This window comes from Paramisgurnus dabryanus, chromosome 12, assembly GCF_030506205.2.
Source record: "Paramisgurnus dabryanus chromosome 12, PD_genome_1.1, whole genome shotgun sequence".
In the NCBI taxonomy this organism is placed as follows: domain Eukaryota; kingdom Metazoa; phylum Chordata; class Actinopteri; order Cypriniformes; family Cobitidae; genus Paramisgurnus; species Paramisgurnus dabryanus.
In genome coordinates this window covers 7,768,447-7,787,867 of record NC_133348.1, presented here as the reverse complement: position 1 = coordinate 7,787,867, position 19,421 = coordinate 7,768,447, and the positions used below count along the sequence as shown (strand labels likewise).

The 19,421-nt window shown below is 34.0% G+C and overlaps 2 long non-coding RNA genes across 3 annotated transcripts; both read left to right on the top strand.

Annotated features, from left to right (window-relative positions):
- Nucleotides 1–930: 930 nt before the first annotated feature.
- Nucleotides 931–15,374, top strand: LOC135738346 (uncharacterized). Of its 2 annotated transcripts, none has more exons than XR_010528688.1 (4): nt 931–952; nt 1,353–2,613; nt 2,710–2,778; nt 15,021–15,374. It is a non-coding gene; the product is annotated as an uncharacterized lncRNA (long non-coding RNA). The 2 variants fall into 2 exon arrangements; XR_010528687.1 differs by lacking the exon at nt 15,021–15,374 and adding an exon at nt 2,860–3,214.
- On the top strand, nt 11,602–12,707 carry LOC135737880 (uncharacterized). The gene is made up of 3 exons (XR_010528611.1): nt 11,602–11,874; nt 12,224–12,308; nt 12,393–12,707. It is a non-coding gene; the product is annotated as an uncharacterized lncRNA (long non-coding RNA).
- Nucleotides 15,375–19,421: the final 4,047 nt, after the last annotated feature.

Sequence of the window (19,421 nt, the reverse complement as noted above, 5' to 3'; positions counted from 1 at the left end):
TTGTATTGATATATACTGTAAGTTTTTAGGTCTTTGCAGTAACCTGCTTCATCCAGATATATTTGTTTCGCAGTGCATGCTGTAATAATTATGTCAGGGCAATATTGTAAAATCTCAATGAGAATCCTTAAATTATAAACCTTCTGATCTAAAGGTGTATGCTTACATGTTAAAAATCTCAAGTTGAGACCTCCAGTTACAACATCAACTTTTTTTTACAGGGAAAGTATGACAACACTGAAAAAGCTAAACATATTTTTAGGGCTGTCAAAAGATTAATCGCGATTAATCGCATCCAACATAAAAGTTTGTGTTTACATAGCATATGTGTGTGTACTGTGTATAAATATTATGTATATATAAATACACACACATTCATGTATATATTTAAGAAATATTTGCATTTAAATACTGTATATACATTTCTATAATGTATATTATATATAAATATAAATATTTTATATATAAATATAACAATTTTTTCTTAAATATATACATGATTGGGTGTGTTTTTATATATAAATAATAATTATACACAGTACACACACATATGTTATGTAAACACAAACTTTTATTTTGGATGCGATTAATCTTTTGACAGCCCTAATTTTTATTTAATTCTAGTAATAATTCCCATAGTTTCATTTGGGGTTTTCCATAGTTTTAATTTGTTTACTGTTATTATAAAATATGGAGAAAATCAATGATTAATTTGATTAATATTTTTTTTAAGTAACACTAAACTTGTCAATTGTAGTGTAGTAGATGTATGGTGAAACTGCAAGTGGAGAGATAAAGGCACAAAAGTTTTAATGTAAAAGGGAAAAATGTAAGGTTTCATTTCTCTAAAACAGCACGTCCCTCACACCACACCTACAGAGGGATTGGTTTAGAGCTTCTATAAATGACTCTGAGTTAAGGATGTGCTTTGGCATTTGCTGAACAACCAAAGGTACGGCTACATTTTTGTATTATATTATAAATAAATAAAAAATTTCTTAGGTAACTTAAGTTAAAATGTTATGTATCTCTAGATTATTCAACATTAACTTATTCTTTTTATGGAGTGAAAATTTAATATTACATTTTTATCATTATTTACATGTGTAGAGTAGACAGGGGCTAGCTGTCACCTGGGAAAGGACAGATTTTTGGTGTACTTTACTGTTTACATTAAAGCTTTTCTGTGAAGACATTTTACGATATGTGAATATACCGAAATTTACTCTATCCTGAGATATATTTATGATGTGACAAGTAGCCCTGGTCTCCCATAATAATTTATTGTAGTACTGCAAAATGTACTAATAATGTTTATCCTTTTTCTTAATCTTTTTTGTTAATTAAATCAGTGGATTATTTTACAACCATGGACATTATGACAATTACTAGAATTTGCTCTAGAATGGCTGTTTTTTTAAATTTTATTTTTAAGTTAATAATTATGGATATCTTAAAATTTGGAGATAATAACAGTTTCCTCCTGTCTTATAGGGAGGGTGAGGTTAGTGGGTATATAACCACAAATTTCACTATTTCACTACCACAATTAATTTCTAGTCTGGATAGAATAAACTGGTACAGTATTGAACAGATTTGGATGGCTTTAAATTTCATTTTAGGTCTACTGTCTAGGTGATATGCAGCGATGCATCGCGTTCCCATTAAAAAGACTTGTCTAAAATCGATTCTGAATCGTAAGGCTTCGTGTCAGTGTTTCATGCACAGCTTGTGCATGTACTACGGCTCCGTGATCAGTAGGAAGTCCATATCAATCTAAAATCACTATGTGTCTGACTCGTTTATAATGTGCATTTAAAAAAGCAAACACTCGTCAAACACAATCCTTCAAAATATTCTCTAGTATCATGAAAATACCTGAAACAATCCGAAGAGCAGCGATATAAATATGCCTGTAGATATTTCCTGGAATAGTGTTTGTAATGATACTTCTTCTGTGGCACAAATGGAGTTTCTGCACGAGAGCGCCCTCTGGATTTTGAATGTGGCGGCATTTCACCGTAATTCATTCAAATTCATTCATTGAGAAAACGCGCATTTGCCCGATTAAGTGTCACAACCCTACTACTGTCATAGTCTGTTCTATACATTTATCGGTTTTATATAAAAAAAATATGAAAAAAAATAATAAAAATAAAAAAATAATAAAAAAAATAATAAACCTATATGTAGCTATATGAAACTATATCTATTTAAAGTAAATAAAAATAAATTTTTATTTACTTTAAATTATTCATAATTATTATATTAAAAATTTTATAAAATAATATTACAAAATCTTTAGTTAAATACAATTGGTATTTTCCACCAGCCCTGACATCCCAATAGGCTTTATGCCCAGCTGCACTACTTCCTGAACTTCATCCAGCTCCTGGCTGAAGTTCAGGAAGTAGTGCAGCTGGGCATAAAGCCTATTAACCCTGGAAGCACACTTACAGCCCAAAATCATTCAAGGTCAGAATATAGGTGTTGTGGTGTGTCCCTGCAGGGTTCATAAAAGTTTCAGTTGTCATATAAAGTCCATAGTTGTAAAATAACCCACTGTTCAGCAGTGTCCCGAAGAGAGATTTTGTCAATCCGAAACATCACCTTGTAAGTTTTTTGAAATATATTATTAAAACATCATATGTGCACACATGATGTAAACTGTTTCGAGTAAAACATTTGTAAAATAAATGTTATGTACAGGTGTTCGGTTGTCTGGAGCAGATATCTAGGGGCAGGAGAGGTGCTGAAATCTTCAACATCTACATCAAGGTAGATCACATTTATGGGGGTGTTTTTTTTTTAGTTTTATATAAATTTGTATTAATGTATTCTCTGTCTCTCTCTTCTCAGGACCTGCACCTCTCACATCATCTCTGCACCATACTGAAAAACATCTACAGCAGAATCTGCTTCATGTCTGTGCCTGACTTGACAATATTCAAACTCTCTTCGTATGGAGTCGTGGCCTAATGCTTAGAGAGTCTGGCTTGTATCCCGAGAGTTGCAACCTCGAGGCTCACAGCCAGCGGGTTACGACTTATGAGCCCTGAAGTGGCAAGAACCAAGCACCTATCACTGCTCCACTGCTCCGTGTGTGTTTTCTCTACTCACCAGATGGGTTAAATGCAGAGGTGTATAAAAAAAAATATAACGCTTTTGATGATTCTGGAAACAAAAATAAATAATAAACTCTTTTTTTCTCTTTCATTCTCTGTCTATTTCCTTGGAGAACATGTAGTGTACTCTCACTTGTAAAAATATTCTGTAGAAATTTCAGTATAACTGGCAGCTGTTTGCCAGTAACTTACTGTAGATTTAAATTGATGTTATTTACTGACAAAATTTGTTTAAAGTTAAATGAACATTAAACATTAAGAAGTCTTTATTATTACAGAATAAAACTAAAGTAACAGCCTCATGCAAAGCATTCTGCACTGTAAAAAATACTTTGCTGCCTTAAAATGTTTTGTGAAATCAACTCAGATTTACAAGTCACGTCAACAGTTGTCACAACTTATAAAATATAGTTGCGAAAAGTCAACTTAATTTTATAAGTTATAACAACTCCTCTGTAGTTATAACAACTCATCTCTAGTCAAGATAAATAATAGTAAGTTGAAATGACTTGTAAATCCGAGTTGATTCAATAAAAAATTTTAAGGCAGCAAAGTATCTTTTACAGTGTGGGAACCAAAATCTGAAGAAAAAAACAAAAAAAAGGTGGAATGCTTTGCATGAGGCTGTTAATTTATAGTTTAATTGTGTAAAGACAAAGACTTGTTAATGTTAAATGTTTATTTAACTTTGAACAAACTGTTGCCAGCAAATAACATACATTTAAATCTACAATGCTGCCTCTTAATTTTATTTTTTGTTGAATCAACTCAGATTTAAATGTCATGTCAACTTACTATTATTTATCTTGACTAGAGATGAGTTGCTACAACTTATAAAATAAAGTTGACTTTTCAAGTATATTTTATGTGTTATAACAACTTAATTGTAGTTATAACAATTAATCTCAAGTCAGAATAAATAATACTTGATAAAAAGTTGATTAAAAAATAAAAAATAAATGGGAAGATATGTACAATTTTATATTTTTTCTCTTTGTTTTATAATTTATACACTGTAAAAAAGTTTGCTGCCTTAAATTTATACAACTTACTATTATTTATCTTGACAAGAGATGAGTTACAACTTCTAAAATAAAGTTGACTTTTTCAACTATATTTTTTAAGTTATAACAACTCATCTGCAATTATAACAACTCATCTCTAGTAGTCAAGATAAATAATAGTAGGTTGAAATTACTTTTTTTGTTGATTTAACCAAAAATTTAGGCAGCAGACCAGTTTTAGCACTTTGCACCTTGGGACAGTTTTCAAAGCAGTAAGCGCTGTTTAAAATTAGCACATTTTGGCAAAACAACTGATCTAGAGATTCAATGCATTCAGAGAACATTAAAGCAATCTACAGCAGAATCTATAGCAGGTAGGCATTGTCAGTCAAGTACTGTATAGCCACAGTCCTGCAAATTTTGCTTCAGTTCTAATCAAACACCTAAACAAGCTTATCAAAGTCTGAAGGGTCATGAGAGAGCTACAGGTACTTTAGGTGAGGTTTTATCAGGGTTGGAGCCGAACTCTGAAGGACTGTGGCTCTACTGACGTTGCTTACTTCTGGTATATATTGTACCTATAATAAAATGGTTGTTCTCCATATATTTAACTTGTCTATTCAGTTGATATAGATGTATTGAAAATACTAGTATTTAAACAGGATGTGGATAGAAACAGGCACTCCACCACGGTACTTTCATGCTTTAACCCTCTACATCACAACGTTGCCCTCAGGAAACATACTACCTTTTTGGGCCTCATACCGCCTCTTTACATTTTTTAATGTAAAAAAAATATTTGTATAATATCACCTGACACACCTCTTCAATGAAATGAGGGGCTGAAGTGGTTGTGAACTTTTGTTTGGGGGTACAGTGCCACCAATTGGCAGGATAAATATCACTTTTTAACATGTTTAAATTAAAATAATTTTACAGAAAAAATATGTGTATGTGCATCAGTATGTATTTGATTGTCTGAAGACTTAATTTGTTTTTATTTTCATACTTAGACCATGTTTTTTGTTTGTTGCCCCAGGGCAACGTTGTGCTATAAGGGTACTAAAACACCAAGGTTTTTATGTGATAAGATATATGCATTAGAAAGTTTAACTCAAATCACAAATTTGTTGGTTTAAATGTGGAAAACATTTACACATGCAGTGTTAGTTACAATTAGTAGTGTGCATGTTTGGCTGGAATCATTTGTAATTTATGTTTTTTTCTAATGCATGTATAATGATGTTGGGTTTAAGTGAAATGTTAGTCTGGGATGCACTCATGAAAATGTTTGTAAAAAGTTCTTTAGAAAGTTGGGTGTATAGGCTGCTTTATTCACTTTAAACTTTATATGAAGCGATTCTCCTCTTCTTTTGTTACTACCTATACAGGAAAAACAGGATAAACTTCATTATAGAAGTATTAGAATCAAATTCGACAAATTGAAACATAAGCATTTCTCATAAACAACATGTTTATCATAAAGCTGACTCATTGATTGGTCAATCTGTTTCATTTTCTATTAATGGATTCAGTCATTAAACAAGTAATGGTAACTCTTTACAATAAGGTTGTATTTGGGAACTTCCATGCAAATGTCAACCTTAATACGAAAAGTGAAGTTTTTACCCAAAGGTTTTAACCATGATATCTCAGATGTCTATATTTGGTGGTTTACAGTAAATACACATGCAAAGTCTTCTAAAGTTGTTTTCACCAATGAAATGTAACTTTAAACGTAATGACTGTTAGCTAGGTAACTCATGAAAAAATACATCGCTTATCATCCTTTTTCTGTCATGACTAATTTATTAATGACTCAGCATTATCTGTATTAAAGAGAAAACAAGACTTGTGATGGCCAGCATTACATTTCCTAGCATTTTAGTTGTGGTCTGGTTAAAAGACACCCCTTAGTTTTCTAATGATCCAGCATATTTTAATTTAATTCTAGTAATAATTCCCATATATTCATTGTTATTCCATAGTTTTGATATGTTTAATATTAGGAAAAAATAAATGAGTGACCCTAAACTTATCAATTGTAGTTTAGATGTGTGATGAAACTGCACCTGCAGAGGAATGTGGACAAAGACAGGTCCTCCACCCTTTCACTCGCATACTTTGAAAGCACAAACCTTTTAATCTATTCTGTTCTTGTGAAAGGGAAAAATGTAAGGTTTCATTTCTCTATAACAGCATCCCTTCCCACCACACCTATACGGTAATAGGAACACGTGTGGCTGTTAAATACACTCACCCAAAGGATTATTAGGAACACCATACTAATACTGTGTTTGACCCCATTTCGCCTTCAGAACTGCTTTAATTCTATGTGGCATTGATTCAACAAGGTGCTGAAAGCATTCTTTAGAAATGTTAGCCCATATTGATTGGATAGCATCTTGCAGTTGATGGAGATTTGTGGGATGCACATCCAGGGCACGAAGCTACCGTTCCACCACATCCCAAAGATGCTCTATTGGGTTGAGATCTGGTGACTGTGGGGGCCTTTTTAGTACAGTGAACTCATTGTCATGTTCAAGAAACCAATTTGAAATGATTCGAGCTTTGTGACATTGTGCATTATCCTGCTGGAAGTAGCCATCAGAGGATGGGTACATGGTGGTCATAAAGGGATGGACATGGTCAAAAACAATGCTCAGGTAGGCCGTGGCATTTAAACGATGCCCAATTGGCACAAAGGAGCCTAAAGTGTGCAAAGAAAACATCCCCCACACCATTACACCACCACCACCACCAAGGCATGATGGATACATGTTCTCATTCTGTTTTTCGCCAAATTCTGACTCTACCATCTGAATGTCTCAACAGAAATCGAGACTCATCAGACCAGACAATATTTTTCCAGTCTTCTTGTCCAATTTTGGTGAGCTCGTGCAAATTGTAGCCTCTTTTCCCTATTTGTAGTAGAGATGAGTGGTACCCAGTGGGGTCTTCTGCTGTTGTACGCCATACACCTCAAGGTTGTGCGTGTTGTGGCTTCACAAATGCTTTGCTGCATACCTCAGTTGTAACGTGTGGTTATTTAAGTCAAAGTTGCTCTTCTATCAGCTTGAATCAGTCGGCCCATTCTCCTCTGACCTCTAGCATCAACAAGGCATTTTCACCCACAGGACTGCCACATACTGGATGTTTCTCCCTTTTCACACCATTCTTTGTAAACCCTAGAAATGGTTGTGCACAAAAATCCCAGTAACTGAGCAGATTGTGAAATACTTGAAGCAATTGTCATGTGATTGGTTGATTAGATAACTGCATTAATGAGAAATTTAACAGGTGTTCCTAATAATCCTTTAGGTTAGTGTAAGTTGATATACACTAAAGTTAAAATAGGGTAATTTGAGTTAAATATTTAACATATTTCTATTGATATAAGGCTACATTTTATTTAATAAAATGTTTTAAAATGGATTACTTCACATAATGGCGAAAAAGCACCAAATAAGAGCTTAGACAATTCTGGGAACTCCTTCACTTCTCTTTATTTAGGATCTCATGATTAGGGCTGGGCGGGACGATTTTGGTAATATATCAGTGTTTTGCCCCAGTGAGATACGGAATGATACAATACCATCTTGGTATGATCTGTTATAACACTCATTCTTTGCAACAGAAACTCTGCCAGAAATGTACACTGAGGTCAAACTAATCAGCTTGCATGTTGTGCAGCTGTATATTTTCAAACAGGGAGGAAAACCCGTCTATCAATTTTATTTTCATCTTAAGCTGTTTAGATTATTGCGCACGTACGCTGACAGAAATGTAAAATAATAAACTATACTTCAAACTTTACATCCACTATGGACCCTTCTCATGTGCAGGCCTGGGTCCCACTCACACAGTTTGGAAGCCTGGATATCTGATCCAGAAGTCACAATCAGGGAGTGAATTTTGGCACCCATTTCTTTACAAGGCTCTGTTTATGTCCATGTACACTTCAGTGCAATCCCAGAGTTTTCATACTTAAACAGGGTCTGCAATGTTTACAAGAGTCTTAGAGTTGTGTGGATGCCACGTCAGCAAAATGAAAATCCACTTATGTAAACCTATTAACAAATGCTGAATAACTATATTGCTCATTCTTAATTCATGTTAGTTAAAGGATGTACTTATGTTAAAAAATATAACCGTATTGTTATGTGTTACAAGTATATGTTTTAGTACTGAATCCATAATAGAAAATGAAACAGAATGACATATCCATGAGTCACCTTTATGACAAACATGGCAGAATTGTTTATGAGAAATGCTTAAGTTTCAATTTGTCAAACCTGCATTTTCTTCAAATACTTGTTTTCTGTCATATGTATTCCCAGTCAACACGTGAAATCACGCGATGATCACAGTGACGTCACACTATTCTCATATAGTGATAATCACAGTGTGAGCTTTATGTGAGCTCATTGTGATTTTAAAATGTTGAGAAGGTCCCAGGCAAAAATAAAGTATACTTAAATGCAGTGGTGGGCCATCAGGGCCAGCAACGCCTTCTCTGCTGGCCTAAACACTGGAATCACTGATTTACATTGTAATATATATATTTTTTTTCCATGAATGTGTATTAAATGAATACCATAATAGTCTATTATCTTTTTTAATAGTTTTTTTCTTGGTTGCACTGCTTCCAGTAGTGTATATTTATCCAATCATATTTCATCATGTGTTGCCAGGGTCAAAGAAAGGTAGTATTTATTTAATGACTTATTTAGTGACTTATTTAATCTATTCTGTAAATGAGACAAATGTAAGGTTTCATTTCTCTATAACAGCACCTCCCTTACACTACACCTACAGAGGGATTGGTTTAGAGCTTCTATAAATGACTCTGAGTTTATATGAGATTTACTCCAGATACAGGTATGACTACAGTATATTATTTTACTGAATTTCATATTCATTTGTTTTATTATGAAGAAAGCATATTGTTCTTGTTACTAGCAAGTTAATTTAGATCGTTATATATATCACTAGATTATTTAATAACATATTCTATATTACTCATTATTATTATTCAATAACATATTCGTTGTAGAAAATCCTTATTCTTTATTGCCAATAGTGAAAAATGTAATGTTTTGTTTTTAGCCTTATTTACATATTAAGAGGAGACTGGGGCTAGTTGTCACATGGGGAAACAGTGGCGTAGCGTCTGGGCATGCAGGGTATGCACATGCAAATGGGCCCGGGCCAATAGGGGGCCCGGCCCTGAGCCCCCCAGCTTTTAAAAAATTTAATTTAATTTTTATTTGTGGCAGCAATAAATATATTTTTGTATGCATATCATGTGTAGTGATTTCTTATTTCTCCGTAATGTCTAATTTGTTCGTCATTTCTTGTTTGCGTTTATTATTTTTTTGTCACTCCGCGACTGCCGTAGACTACTACGCCATAATTTTTTTTACATGACGCATCGCCGTGCGAAAAAAAAAGAAAACACAGTGTGAGAGGTTACTATAGCGGCTATCTACATGAACATTAAGGATGGACAAATATAAACATAAAAGTGGGGCCTCAAAGAGAAAAGAGAAGGCGAAGAAGTTAGTCATGGGTCAAAAACTACCCAAAACATTTAGTTTTTCCTTATTTAAATCTACCCTTTAAAGCAAAAAAGTAAAGTAAAAATATTTGACTACCTTATTAAAAGTATATGTTGTTAACAGACCTGCGCGCCACAGTTAACAGTTAACAGTGCCAACGGGCAAGGTTGGGGGGGGGGCTTTGGCTTAAGGGGGCCCGTAAATTGTTTTTGCATATGTGCCCGGGACTCACTTGCTACGCCACTGTGGGGAAGGGCTATGTCTCAGTAGCTTCTAAGCCCCATTTTTTGGTGTATTTTACTGCTTACATTTAAGCTCTTTTGTAAAGACTTCATGATATGTGGATATACAGAAATTGATTCTATTCACAGAAATGTTTACTAGGGTAAAACGTGTGACAAGTAGCCCTGGTCTTCCATATAAATAATTTCTGGGTGTACTGCAAAATTTACTAATGATGTTACTAATTTCTCTTTATCCTTTCTGTTTATTAAGTGAGTAACTTTAGAGCTATGAAACCATTTGTCATTTTTATCATTTGTACTACCGCAATCATTCTTGTGAAGGATGGTTTAAAATGCGGAGATAATAACTATTATTCTATTATAAATGGAGATGTTAAAGCGGAAATTATTACAAACTGTTCATTCAATTGTACAATGGATAGAATAAATTGGTTAAGTAATGATCAATACTGGAATCCTATGGCAGCAGACAATTTTATATTAAACCAATTCGAGCAAGAAATTAGCTTGAACATATCTAAAGTATTTTTAATAAAGACTGAGTTGATGGATAAAATAAATAGGTCAAATAATGAACAAAATAGGATTTCTCTGGCTTTAGATTTCATTTTAGGTCATCTACGGTCAGTAGTCAATTCTATATTAAACCAAATTGAACAAGAAAATTGCTTGGAAATTGCTTCAAATGTCACAAGATGTTCGGACAATAATCTTTATACTTTGATTGAGAGTATGACAAGGTTTAGATATGGCATAAATAAAATTGGTTTAAATGTAAGATTTTTAGATGAAATGAATGAGTTTATGACAAGTGTTAGAAATAGCCTAAAAATTGCTTTAGATGTCGCAGGATTTTTAATAAAGACTGAGTTGTTGGATAAAATAATTTGGTCAGATAGTGAACAAAATAGGATTTATCTGGCTTCGGATTTCATTTTAGGTCATCTACGGTCAGTAGTCAATTCTATATTAAACCAAATTAAACAAGTAAATTGCTTGGAAATTGCTTCAAATGTCATAAAATGTTCATACAATAATCTTCATTCGTTGGTTGAGAGGATGACAAGGTTTAGATATTGCTTAAATAAAATTGGTTTAAACGTAAGATTTTTAGATAAAATGAATGAGTATATGACGAGTTTTAAAAATTGCTTAAAAATTGCTTTTTATGCTGACAGATGCTTAATAAAGATGAATGAGTTAATTGATAAAATAAATGTGTCAAATAGTGAACAAATTAGGATTTTTGTGAGTATGGATTTCATTTCATCTCATCTACGGTCAGTAGTCAATTCTATATTCAACCAATTTGAACAAGAAAATTGTTTGAAAATTGTTTCAAATTTCATAAGATGTATATACAATATTCTTAATACTTTGATTGAGATTATGACAGTTGTTAGATATTGCTTAAATAAAAGTGGTTTAAATGTAAGATTTTTAGATGATATGATTGAGTTTATGACAAATATTACGAATTACTTAAAAAATGCTTTAGATGATGTTGAAATAATTGTATGTATGCTTGGATAAAATAAAAAATAATTTTCAATTTCAATTTTATAGTATAAACAAAATATAACAAAAAAAGAAAAAAAAAATATATATATATATATATATATTCAAAATCATTGTTTATATTAAAAATTATATATTTATATATTAATATATAATTATAATATAACATTTATATCTCAAAATATTCTATTAAAAAACAGATTTGTAATAATTCACAAGCTCTGACACCCCATTAGTTTCCCAACCCTGGAAGCACACTAACAGCACAGATTCACATGAAAAACATAGTGTTGTAGTGTGTCCCTGCAGGGTTCGTCAAACTTGCAATTCTCATAGCAATGGTTGTTCATAGCTGTAAAATCACTCACTGTTCTGGAGTGCCATGAAGAGAGATTATGTGTCTTACCCGAAACATCACATTGTAAGTTTAAATATATTTATATTATTAAAACACCATGTGCACACATTTTGTACTTAACATATAAGGGGCGTTTTCCTGGACAGGGATTAGACTAGTCCTAGACTAAAATAAATGTAAGCGTTGTCCAAACTGAAAACAACTTGCACTTAAATATATTTAAATAAATCAGTGCCCTTTGTTTTGCTTCAAAATCCACACAAGTAATGTTTTTAGTAAGGCATGTTTGTTAAAACTAGTTATATTTCCAAATTAAACTAAGGCCTAGTCCTGGTTTAAACTAATCCCTGTCCGGGAGACCATTCCTAACTGTTTAGAGGGGGATAAATGACATTTAAGATGTTATCTACAGGTGTCCATTCTCCGTTGGTCTGAAGCAGATATCTAAAAAAAAGCAGAAAATGTGTTGAAATCTTGAATAAAACATCTTCATCAAGGTATGTATATGAAAATCGCATTCATGTTTTTTTTGTAGTTTTATAAAAAATTGTGTCAAATGTAAACTCTGTCTCTCTTCTCAGGACATTGATACTCTCTGCACCCTTACATCATCTCTGCACCATACTGAAAAACATCTTCAGCAGAATCTGCTCCATGACCGCACACTCGATGTGTGCATGACCGGACACTATGGATCAAGAAGACATTCAATCTCTCTTCTCGGGCAGTTGTGGCCTAATGGTTAAAGAGTCAGACTTGTGACTCGTTGCCAGTTTGAGGCTGAATGCCAGCAGGTTGTGACTGAAATCTCACAAAAAAACAAAAAAATCTGTAAAAACAAAAAAAAAACGTAAAAACAAAAAAAACAGTAAAAAAAAACACATTAAAATTAACTAAAGTCTTGACATTTGTTGGCATGTAACACTCCTAAACATTTAACAATAAAAATGTATTTTCCTCTTTCATTCTATGTCTATTCACTTGTATATAGTTTACTTTATTAATAAATATTCACAATGATCAGATATTCACATGTCTTGTTTAGCCGCAGTCCTGTAGAGTTTAGCTCCAGTTATATTAAAACTCCTTAAGCTTATCAAAGTCTAAAGGGTCATTAAAAATGTACAAGTACTGTAGGTGAGCTTTTATCAGGGTTGGAGCTGAACTCTAAAGGACTGTGGCTCTCCAGGACCAACATTGCCTATCCCTGGTATATAGATATCTGTAAACAAAAAAAATGTCCATGGTTGTTATCCATTAAACTTGTTGATATAGATATATAGATAAATATCAGAATTTAAACAGGAATGTCTATATAAACAGGCATTCCACTCTGGTACTTGCATACACAAGTATTTTTAATCTACACTGTTCTTGTAAATAGGGAGCAAACAAAGGCTTTTGTTAAAAAACTTGATTTTGAAAAAAAACATTTAAATACAAGTGAATCCTGGAACATAGATCACAAAAATTGTGCAAACTTTGTTCGAGAAATGTTAATAAACTCAGTGGGCCCTATTTTAACTATCTAAGCGCATTGTCTTTAGCGCACATTGTCTTCCGAATTCACTTTTGCTAATTTAACAACGGAAAAAATGGTTTGTGCGCCGATCGCATGGTCGAAAAGGGTTGGTCCTATTTTTTTAGTGAGTAATGGGAGCATTTTGGGCATAATGTGCAATAAACCAATGAAAGTCACAGCTCTCTTCCCCTTTAAAAGCCAGTTGCGCTGGTGCTATGTCTAATCCCTATTTAGATGACGGACTTTGTAAACAGAAAAACTAAGCGGAGGAAGAAAATCCCCAGTTTAAAATTAATGTTAAATAATTGTCTTGTTTTTCACTTGTATTGAAATTGTTATTTTTTATTAAAACCTTTAAAACCCGTTTTCTTTTAGTCAGGGAGGTAAAAAAAACAGGCTTTTAATTGCCTTAAATATATGGCTATCCAATATCATAAAAAAATAACTTACAAGTATGTAAGAAAAGGTATACACTCTAAAAATACTTTATTTGTAACAAACAGGAGATAGAGAATTAAAAAACGGCTCAAAGGCACGTTTCAGCACTTGGACAGCGTCAGTTTTTTTAAGCATTACTTAAAAATGTTTCTCATCTCACTACATCCACAGGTACAGAGTCATCATATACAATAAATCCATGAACTAATTGATAATTGTGTTAAAGGTAACGAAACAAACCAATTAATTAGTTTGTTTAGCAAGAAAACTAGAGAAACACACAGCTCTGTAAAAACTACATTTCATAAGGTCACACTCATACTGTACATACTATACACACAAATTTTACATCTGTACAAAACCCACTGGCCTAAGGTTGAAAAGCTTTAATTTAACTTCTTTTGCCTTAATGCCAAAATTATTTATAAACCATTCACTTTTCTTTGGAATATATTTGTAATGAGAACAGTCATTTAGAAAATGAAAATGCTAGATGGGGCAGTGGCCCAAACTAAAAATGGCACTATGGGGGGTGGTATTATTATTATGGTTTTAATAAAGTATTATAAATATGATCAGTGGTGGCTGGTCACTAGGGGGCGCTGGGGCGCCGCCCCCTTAAAGCTGGCCAGAGAGGAAAGCTACTTTAACATGTTACCCAAAAGTTTAATATATAGTGCAAATTAATACAAAATAAAATAATTTAGTTGTACTATTTCACTGTTAGTCATGTTATAATTTATTTAAAACAATTAAAAATCAAAACTGAGTTCGTTGTGTGTGTGTCATGTTTGTGTGTCTGGGGCGCACCCCTAATGAGTGTCTATGTAGGTCAGGAAAAAGGGTAAAGCATGTGACCTGAGGCTGAGCTCTAAGTGGCTGGTTTCGGATCCGCCCTGGGGCGCAGGACTGTGCGCCCCAAACACTCCCACTTATGTTGTAAGCGAATCAATATTGCTTTTAATGTTTTTTACCTCCTGTGATTGGATCATTCTCAGAGTCTCATAACCGCGTTGGAGATTGCTGTGTTAACTGATAGCTACAGTACAGATCAGTGAAAGCAAGTGAAATATCTTGAGATGAAGGAAAATATGCTTTTATCCTTACAAAATCACCCTATACAAGGTATTTTTTTTTTTTATTCAACATCTACATCAAGGTAGATACATAACGATCACATTTATGGGGGTGTTTTTTTTTAGTTTTATATAAATGTGTATTAATGTATTCTCTGTTTCTCTCTTCTCAGGACCTGCACCTCTCACATCATCTCTGCACCATACTGAAAAACCGCAGAATCTGCTCCATGTCTGTGCCTGACTTGACAATATTCAAACTCTCTTCGTATGGAGTCGTGGCCTAATGGTTAGAGAGTCTGGCTTGTATGCCGAGAGTTGCAAGCTTGAGGCTCACAGCCAGCGGGTTATGACTTATAAGCCCTGAAGTGGCAAGAACCAAGCACCTATCACTGCTCCACTGCTCCGTGTGTGTTTTCTCTACTCACCAGATGGGTTAAATGCAGAGGTGTATAAAAAAATGCTTTTGAGCTTTTGATGATTCTGGAAACAAAAATAAATAATAAACTCTTTTTTTCTCTCTTTCATTCTCTGTCTATTTCCTTGGAGAACATGTAGTGTACTCTCACTTATAAAAATATTCTGTAGAAATTTCAGTACAACTGGCAGCTGTTTGCCAGTACTGTAGATTTAAATTGATGTTATTTACTGACAAAAGTTTGTTTAAAGTTAAATGAACAATAAACATTAAGAAGTCTTTGTTATTACAGAATAAAACTAAAGTAACAGCCTCATGCAAAGCATTCTGGGAACCAAAATCTGAGGAAAAAATCTGAAAAAAGGTTGAATACTTTGCACTTCTATTTCTAAAAGTCTGATTTTACATTGCTCCTTTACAACATTGCTCCTTCCCTCTTCTGTCTCAGTTACTCTCCCATTCTCTGATGATGTTTTTTCATATTTTCTTTGCCTGGTGGTCTCTTTCTCATTCTCCTGCTGTTGTTTCTAGCATTATTTTTTAACCTCCTGGATATTCCAGGTTCATTACAAAAGTGGACAATTTTTTTTTTTAGCAGGTTATACCATTGAGCAGCTACAGGCTACAATCATTCTGAAATCATTTTAATACTGAGTTAACTGCTTTAACGATCTTTCACATGTTTACATTTTGACATAACGATCATAACTTACTGTAACCGCACTATTTTGGGTAGGATAGGTTAGGTTGTTTTTTCTGTATTTTTTTTATTTTAGTGCTTGCCTCTTAATATCCGGTACTATGAAACTAGCGCTGCTGGCTAGTGTCTATGAAAACAATCTCCTCAGCAAGACCTAAAACAAAACAAAAAAAGACAGAAAAACAGTAAAAATCCAGCAAAGACCAGCATAAGCTGATAGCTGATTTTAGCTGGTTTAAGGTGGCTGTCTCAGGCTCAGCCAATTCCTTGTTGTATTGTTGATTGGTTCCAGTGTATTAAAGAGTTTCAACAGGCAGGGCACTTTGTCCTTCTTGTTATCCATTTATTTAAGTTTCACATCAGTATTCCACAATAAAAAACATGAAGAAACAGGAGCCCAAATTTTGTTTGAAAACTGTGTCTCTTCCACTGGAATGCTCTGCCGGCTGATTAGGCTCAGCTGTTATATATTCTCCACCATGCAGTGACCGGTATGCCAGTAGATGGCAGCAGAGTACTCAGATTTTTTTTTTAAATATAATCATAAATCAGAATAGTGGCTAAGACAGTGGCAGTAGCTGGTCCAACCAGCCTGGCAAAGCTGGTCCAGCTGAGTCCAGCTATACCAACCTAAAAAGTGAACAAAAAACAGCTAGACCAGCTTAAAAAGTGACCAAAACACAGCTAGAACAGCTTGCTACACCAGCAATACCAGCTAAAACCAAGCTGGGAGACCAGCTTAAACCAGCTCACCAGCTTAAGCTGGATTTTACAGTAGGGTGAACTTGCCTGAAATTCGAGCTGTCGATCTTAAGGTTTCTTAAAAACTTCACGTTGCGTGCCATAATCCTCACTAACTAATCCCTGGCTGTTTCTGAATTCTAAGAACGCAAAGAACGGACTTGCGTTCTCGTGGAGATCGGTCTTGCCAGGCGACCTTAGAGGAACGAACTCAGAAGGTCGCGAAAACACAGAACGCACTTGTGAGAATTGAGATGTGTGCTATCTTCCTGCTGGTCACGTGATCTCCCCAGATTTCAACGCGCAAGTCTGCACTCGATGCATCCTCGATATCAAGAACACATCCGGGTATTTTCACGCGTCCTCTCTACTTGCGTTCTTGAGAATTGGAATTGAACTTCGACTGTTAATGAAGACGTGGAGCGAGGACACAGTGACGCAAGATTCCTGAAGAACGCATATTGAGAAACAGCCCCTGTCTGAGAAATCACCCCATAAAGTTAATCCTGATTGGTCCTCTTCTGTGCATTCAGAGTGCTGATTAGCTTACGCAGAGAGAACCTTATAGAGCCAAGTTAGAGTTCAACTTTGTAGATAGAACCTTTTTGTTTTTTTAATAAAACGTCCCAAAATGTACACAACTTTATAACAAAAAACTTCACATAATTTAAATACATTTATAAGAATAAGAATATGTGAATAACTCAATTTTGACAAAAATGTCAGATAGAACCTTATAATTCCAAGGGGATGATTGGCTTTATGTAAGACTGTACAACTTAAGAAATGTTTTATCAAGGATGCATTTCAAGAAGATCTCTGCTGCATGTTTAACATATTACATACAATTTTCAACTTTATACAACTGAATTAGAAAATATTAACTTTTTTATTTGCGGTTTTGTGTTAGGTTGTCAATTCAGAAGGAAAGTTTGCCATTCTCCCTCTGTTTACAGAAGGGAGTTAAGCTCGTGAACGCGCCAATGACGTATGGTGTCTGCGTGAACAAGCTGCGCCGTGGCATTCACATTACCCTTACGGATGAGGGACAAAAATGGCAATGTCAGACCGAGATCTATCATTGGTTGAAAATTTTTTTGTCCTATATGCCTTTCACGGATGACATAAATTTCTACAAATACATTTAAACAACTTAACATAGTGATTGCTATCAGGATGTGAGGAGACTTTTAACCAGCATAACTAAAAATGTTTCTGGATCAAATGAGATACCCTGCCTTTAATGTAAAGCTGCTTTGAGACAATTACCAATTGTGAAAAGTGCTATATAAATAAAATTGAATTGAATAAACCCAACTAAACACCATATCCAAAACCCCACAGATGTCAAATATAAATATAAATCTCACCATGTTGTTCTTGTGTATCTACAGTTGATCTTTAAACTCTCCTTTCTTTTTGTTTCTTCCCCAAATGTTAATGTTTTTGATAAACAGAAACAATAACCTACCTGTATATACATTTTAGAATGTTTCATATGCATTTTCCCTGTTTACAATCTGTTTTTGAACATATAAATACAAAAGAACGAAACAGATTGCAGATTCATGAATCACCCTTTTACAATGATGCAGGTGGGGTTTACGAGAAACCCTCATGTTTTAACCTGTTCAGTTTCAGTTTATCTAAAATGAAATAATTTTTGGTTTTCCTGCATAACTATAATTATATTTTTTTGGATTAAAACCTTTCAGTGATGAAAGTAAAAATAGCAGGCTTTTAATTGCTGTAAATGTATTGATATCCTACATAATCACTGCAATCTCATAAAATAATTTGCAAATATCATGCACAAAAAGGTTTGTACTCTAAAAATACTTTATTTGTAACAAACAGGAGATAAAGAATTTAAAAATGTGCGGAGAGCCGACTCAGCACTCGGACAGCGCCATGTTTTTTCTAAAAGCATTGGTAAATGGACTGCATTTATATAGAGCTTTTAACAGACCTATGGCCATCCAAAGCGCTTTACAAGGTGCCTCACATTCACCCATTCACTCACACATTCATACGCCGACGGCGGTGTCAGCCATGCAAGGCATTTATTTACTTACCAGACTACAGGTGAAGCAGGGCCTTCTAACGTCTCATCTGTGCTACTTTATGTCCAAGATACTCAATAATAATCTTTTACGTTTTAATAATTAGATTTTTCATATTTAAAAGCATTTTTGTGCTGCTGCGCATCCATGTGTGTGATAAGCAAACCCGCGTTGTTGTCCGGTTTATAGGCACGTATTTCTTACACGCTCATTAAATAACAAAATCAATATTTTGCGCCATTGACTTTAGACTAGGTTTTTGTTAGTCAATGGCACAATCTATTTTAGTCACGGCTACAATGCACCTAAACACACCTCGATTCTAGACCAGAATGCCTGTGGGCCCAAAATGGGGCGCAAATGCATTTGCTATTTAAACAACATTGCGCTAAATGTGAAAATGATAATTACATCGGGTTGAAACTAGCATAAGACACTTGTATAGAGCCCAATGTGTTAAAGTGATGTTCTCTCTCTCTGAACTTTTAAATTATAAACCTTTTGATCTGGTGTACACTTACGTGTTTAAAAGCATCTCACTTGCTGTTTACACTTAGTTTTAAGATGTGTTTTCATCAATCGGATGTTAAACATTTAATATTAAGAAGTCTTTGTTATTACAGAATAAAACTAAAGTAACAGCCTCATGCAA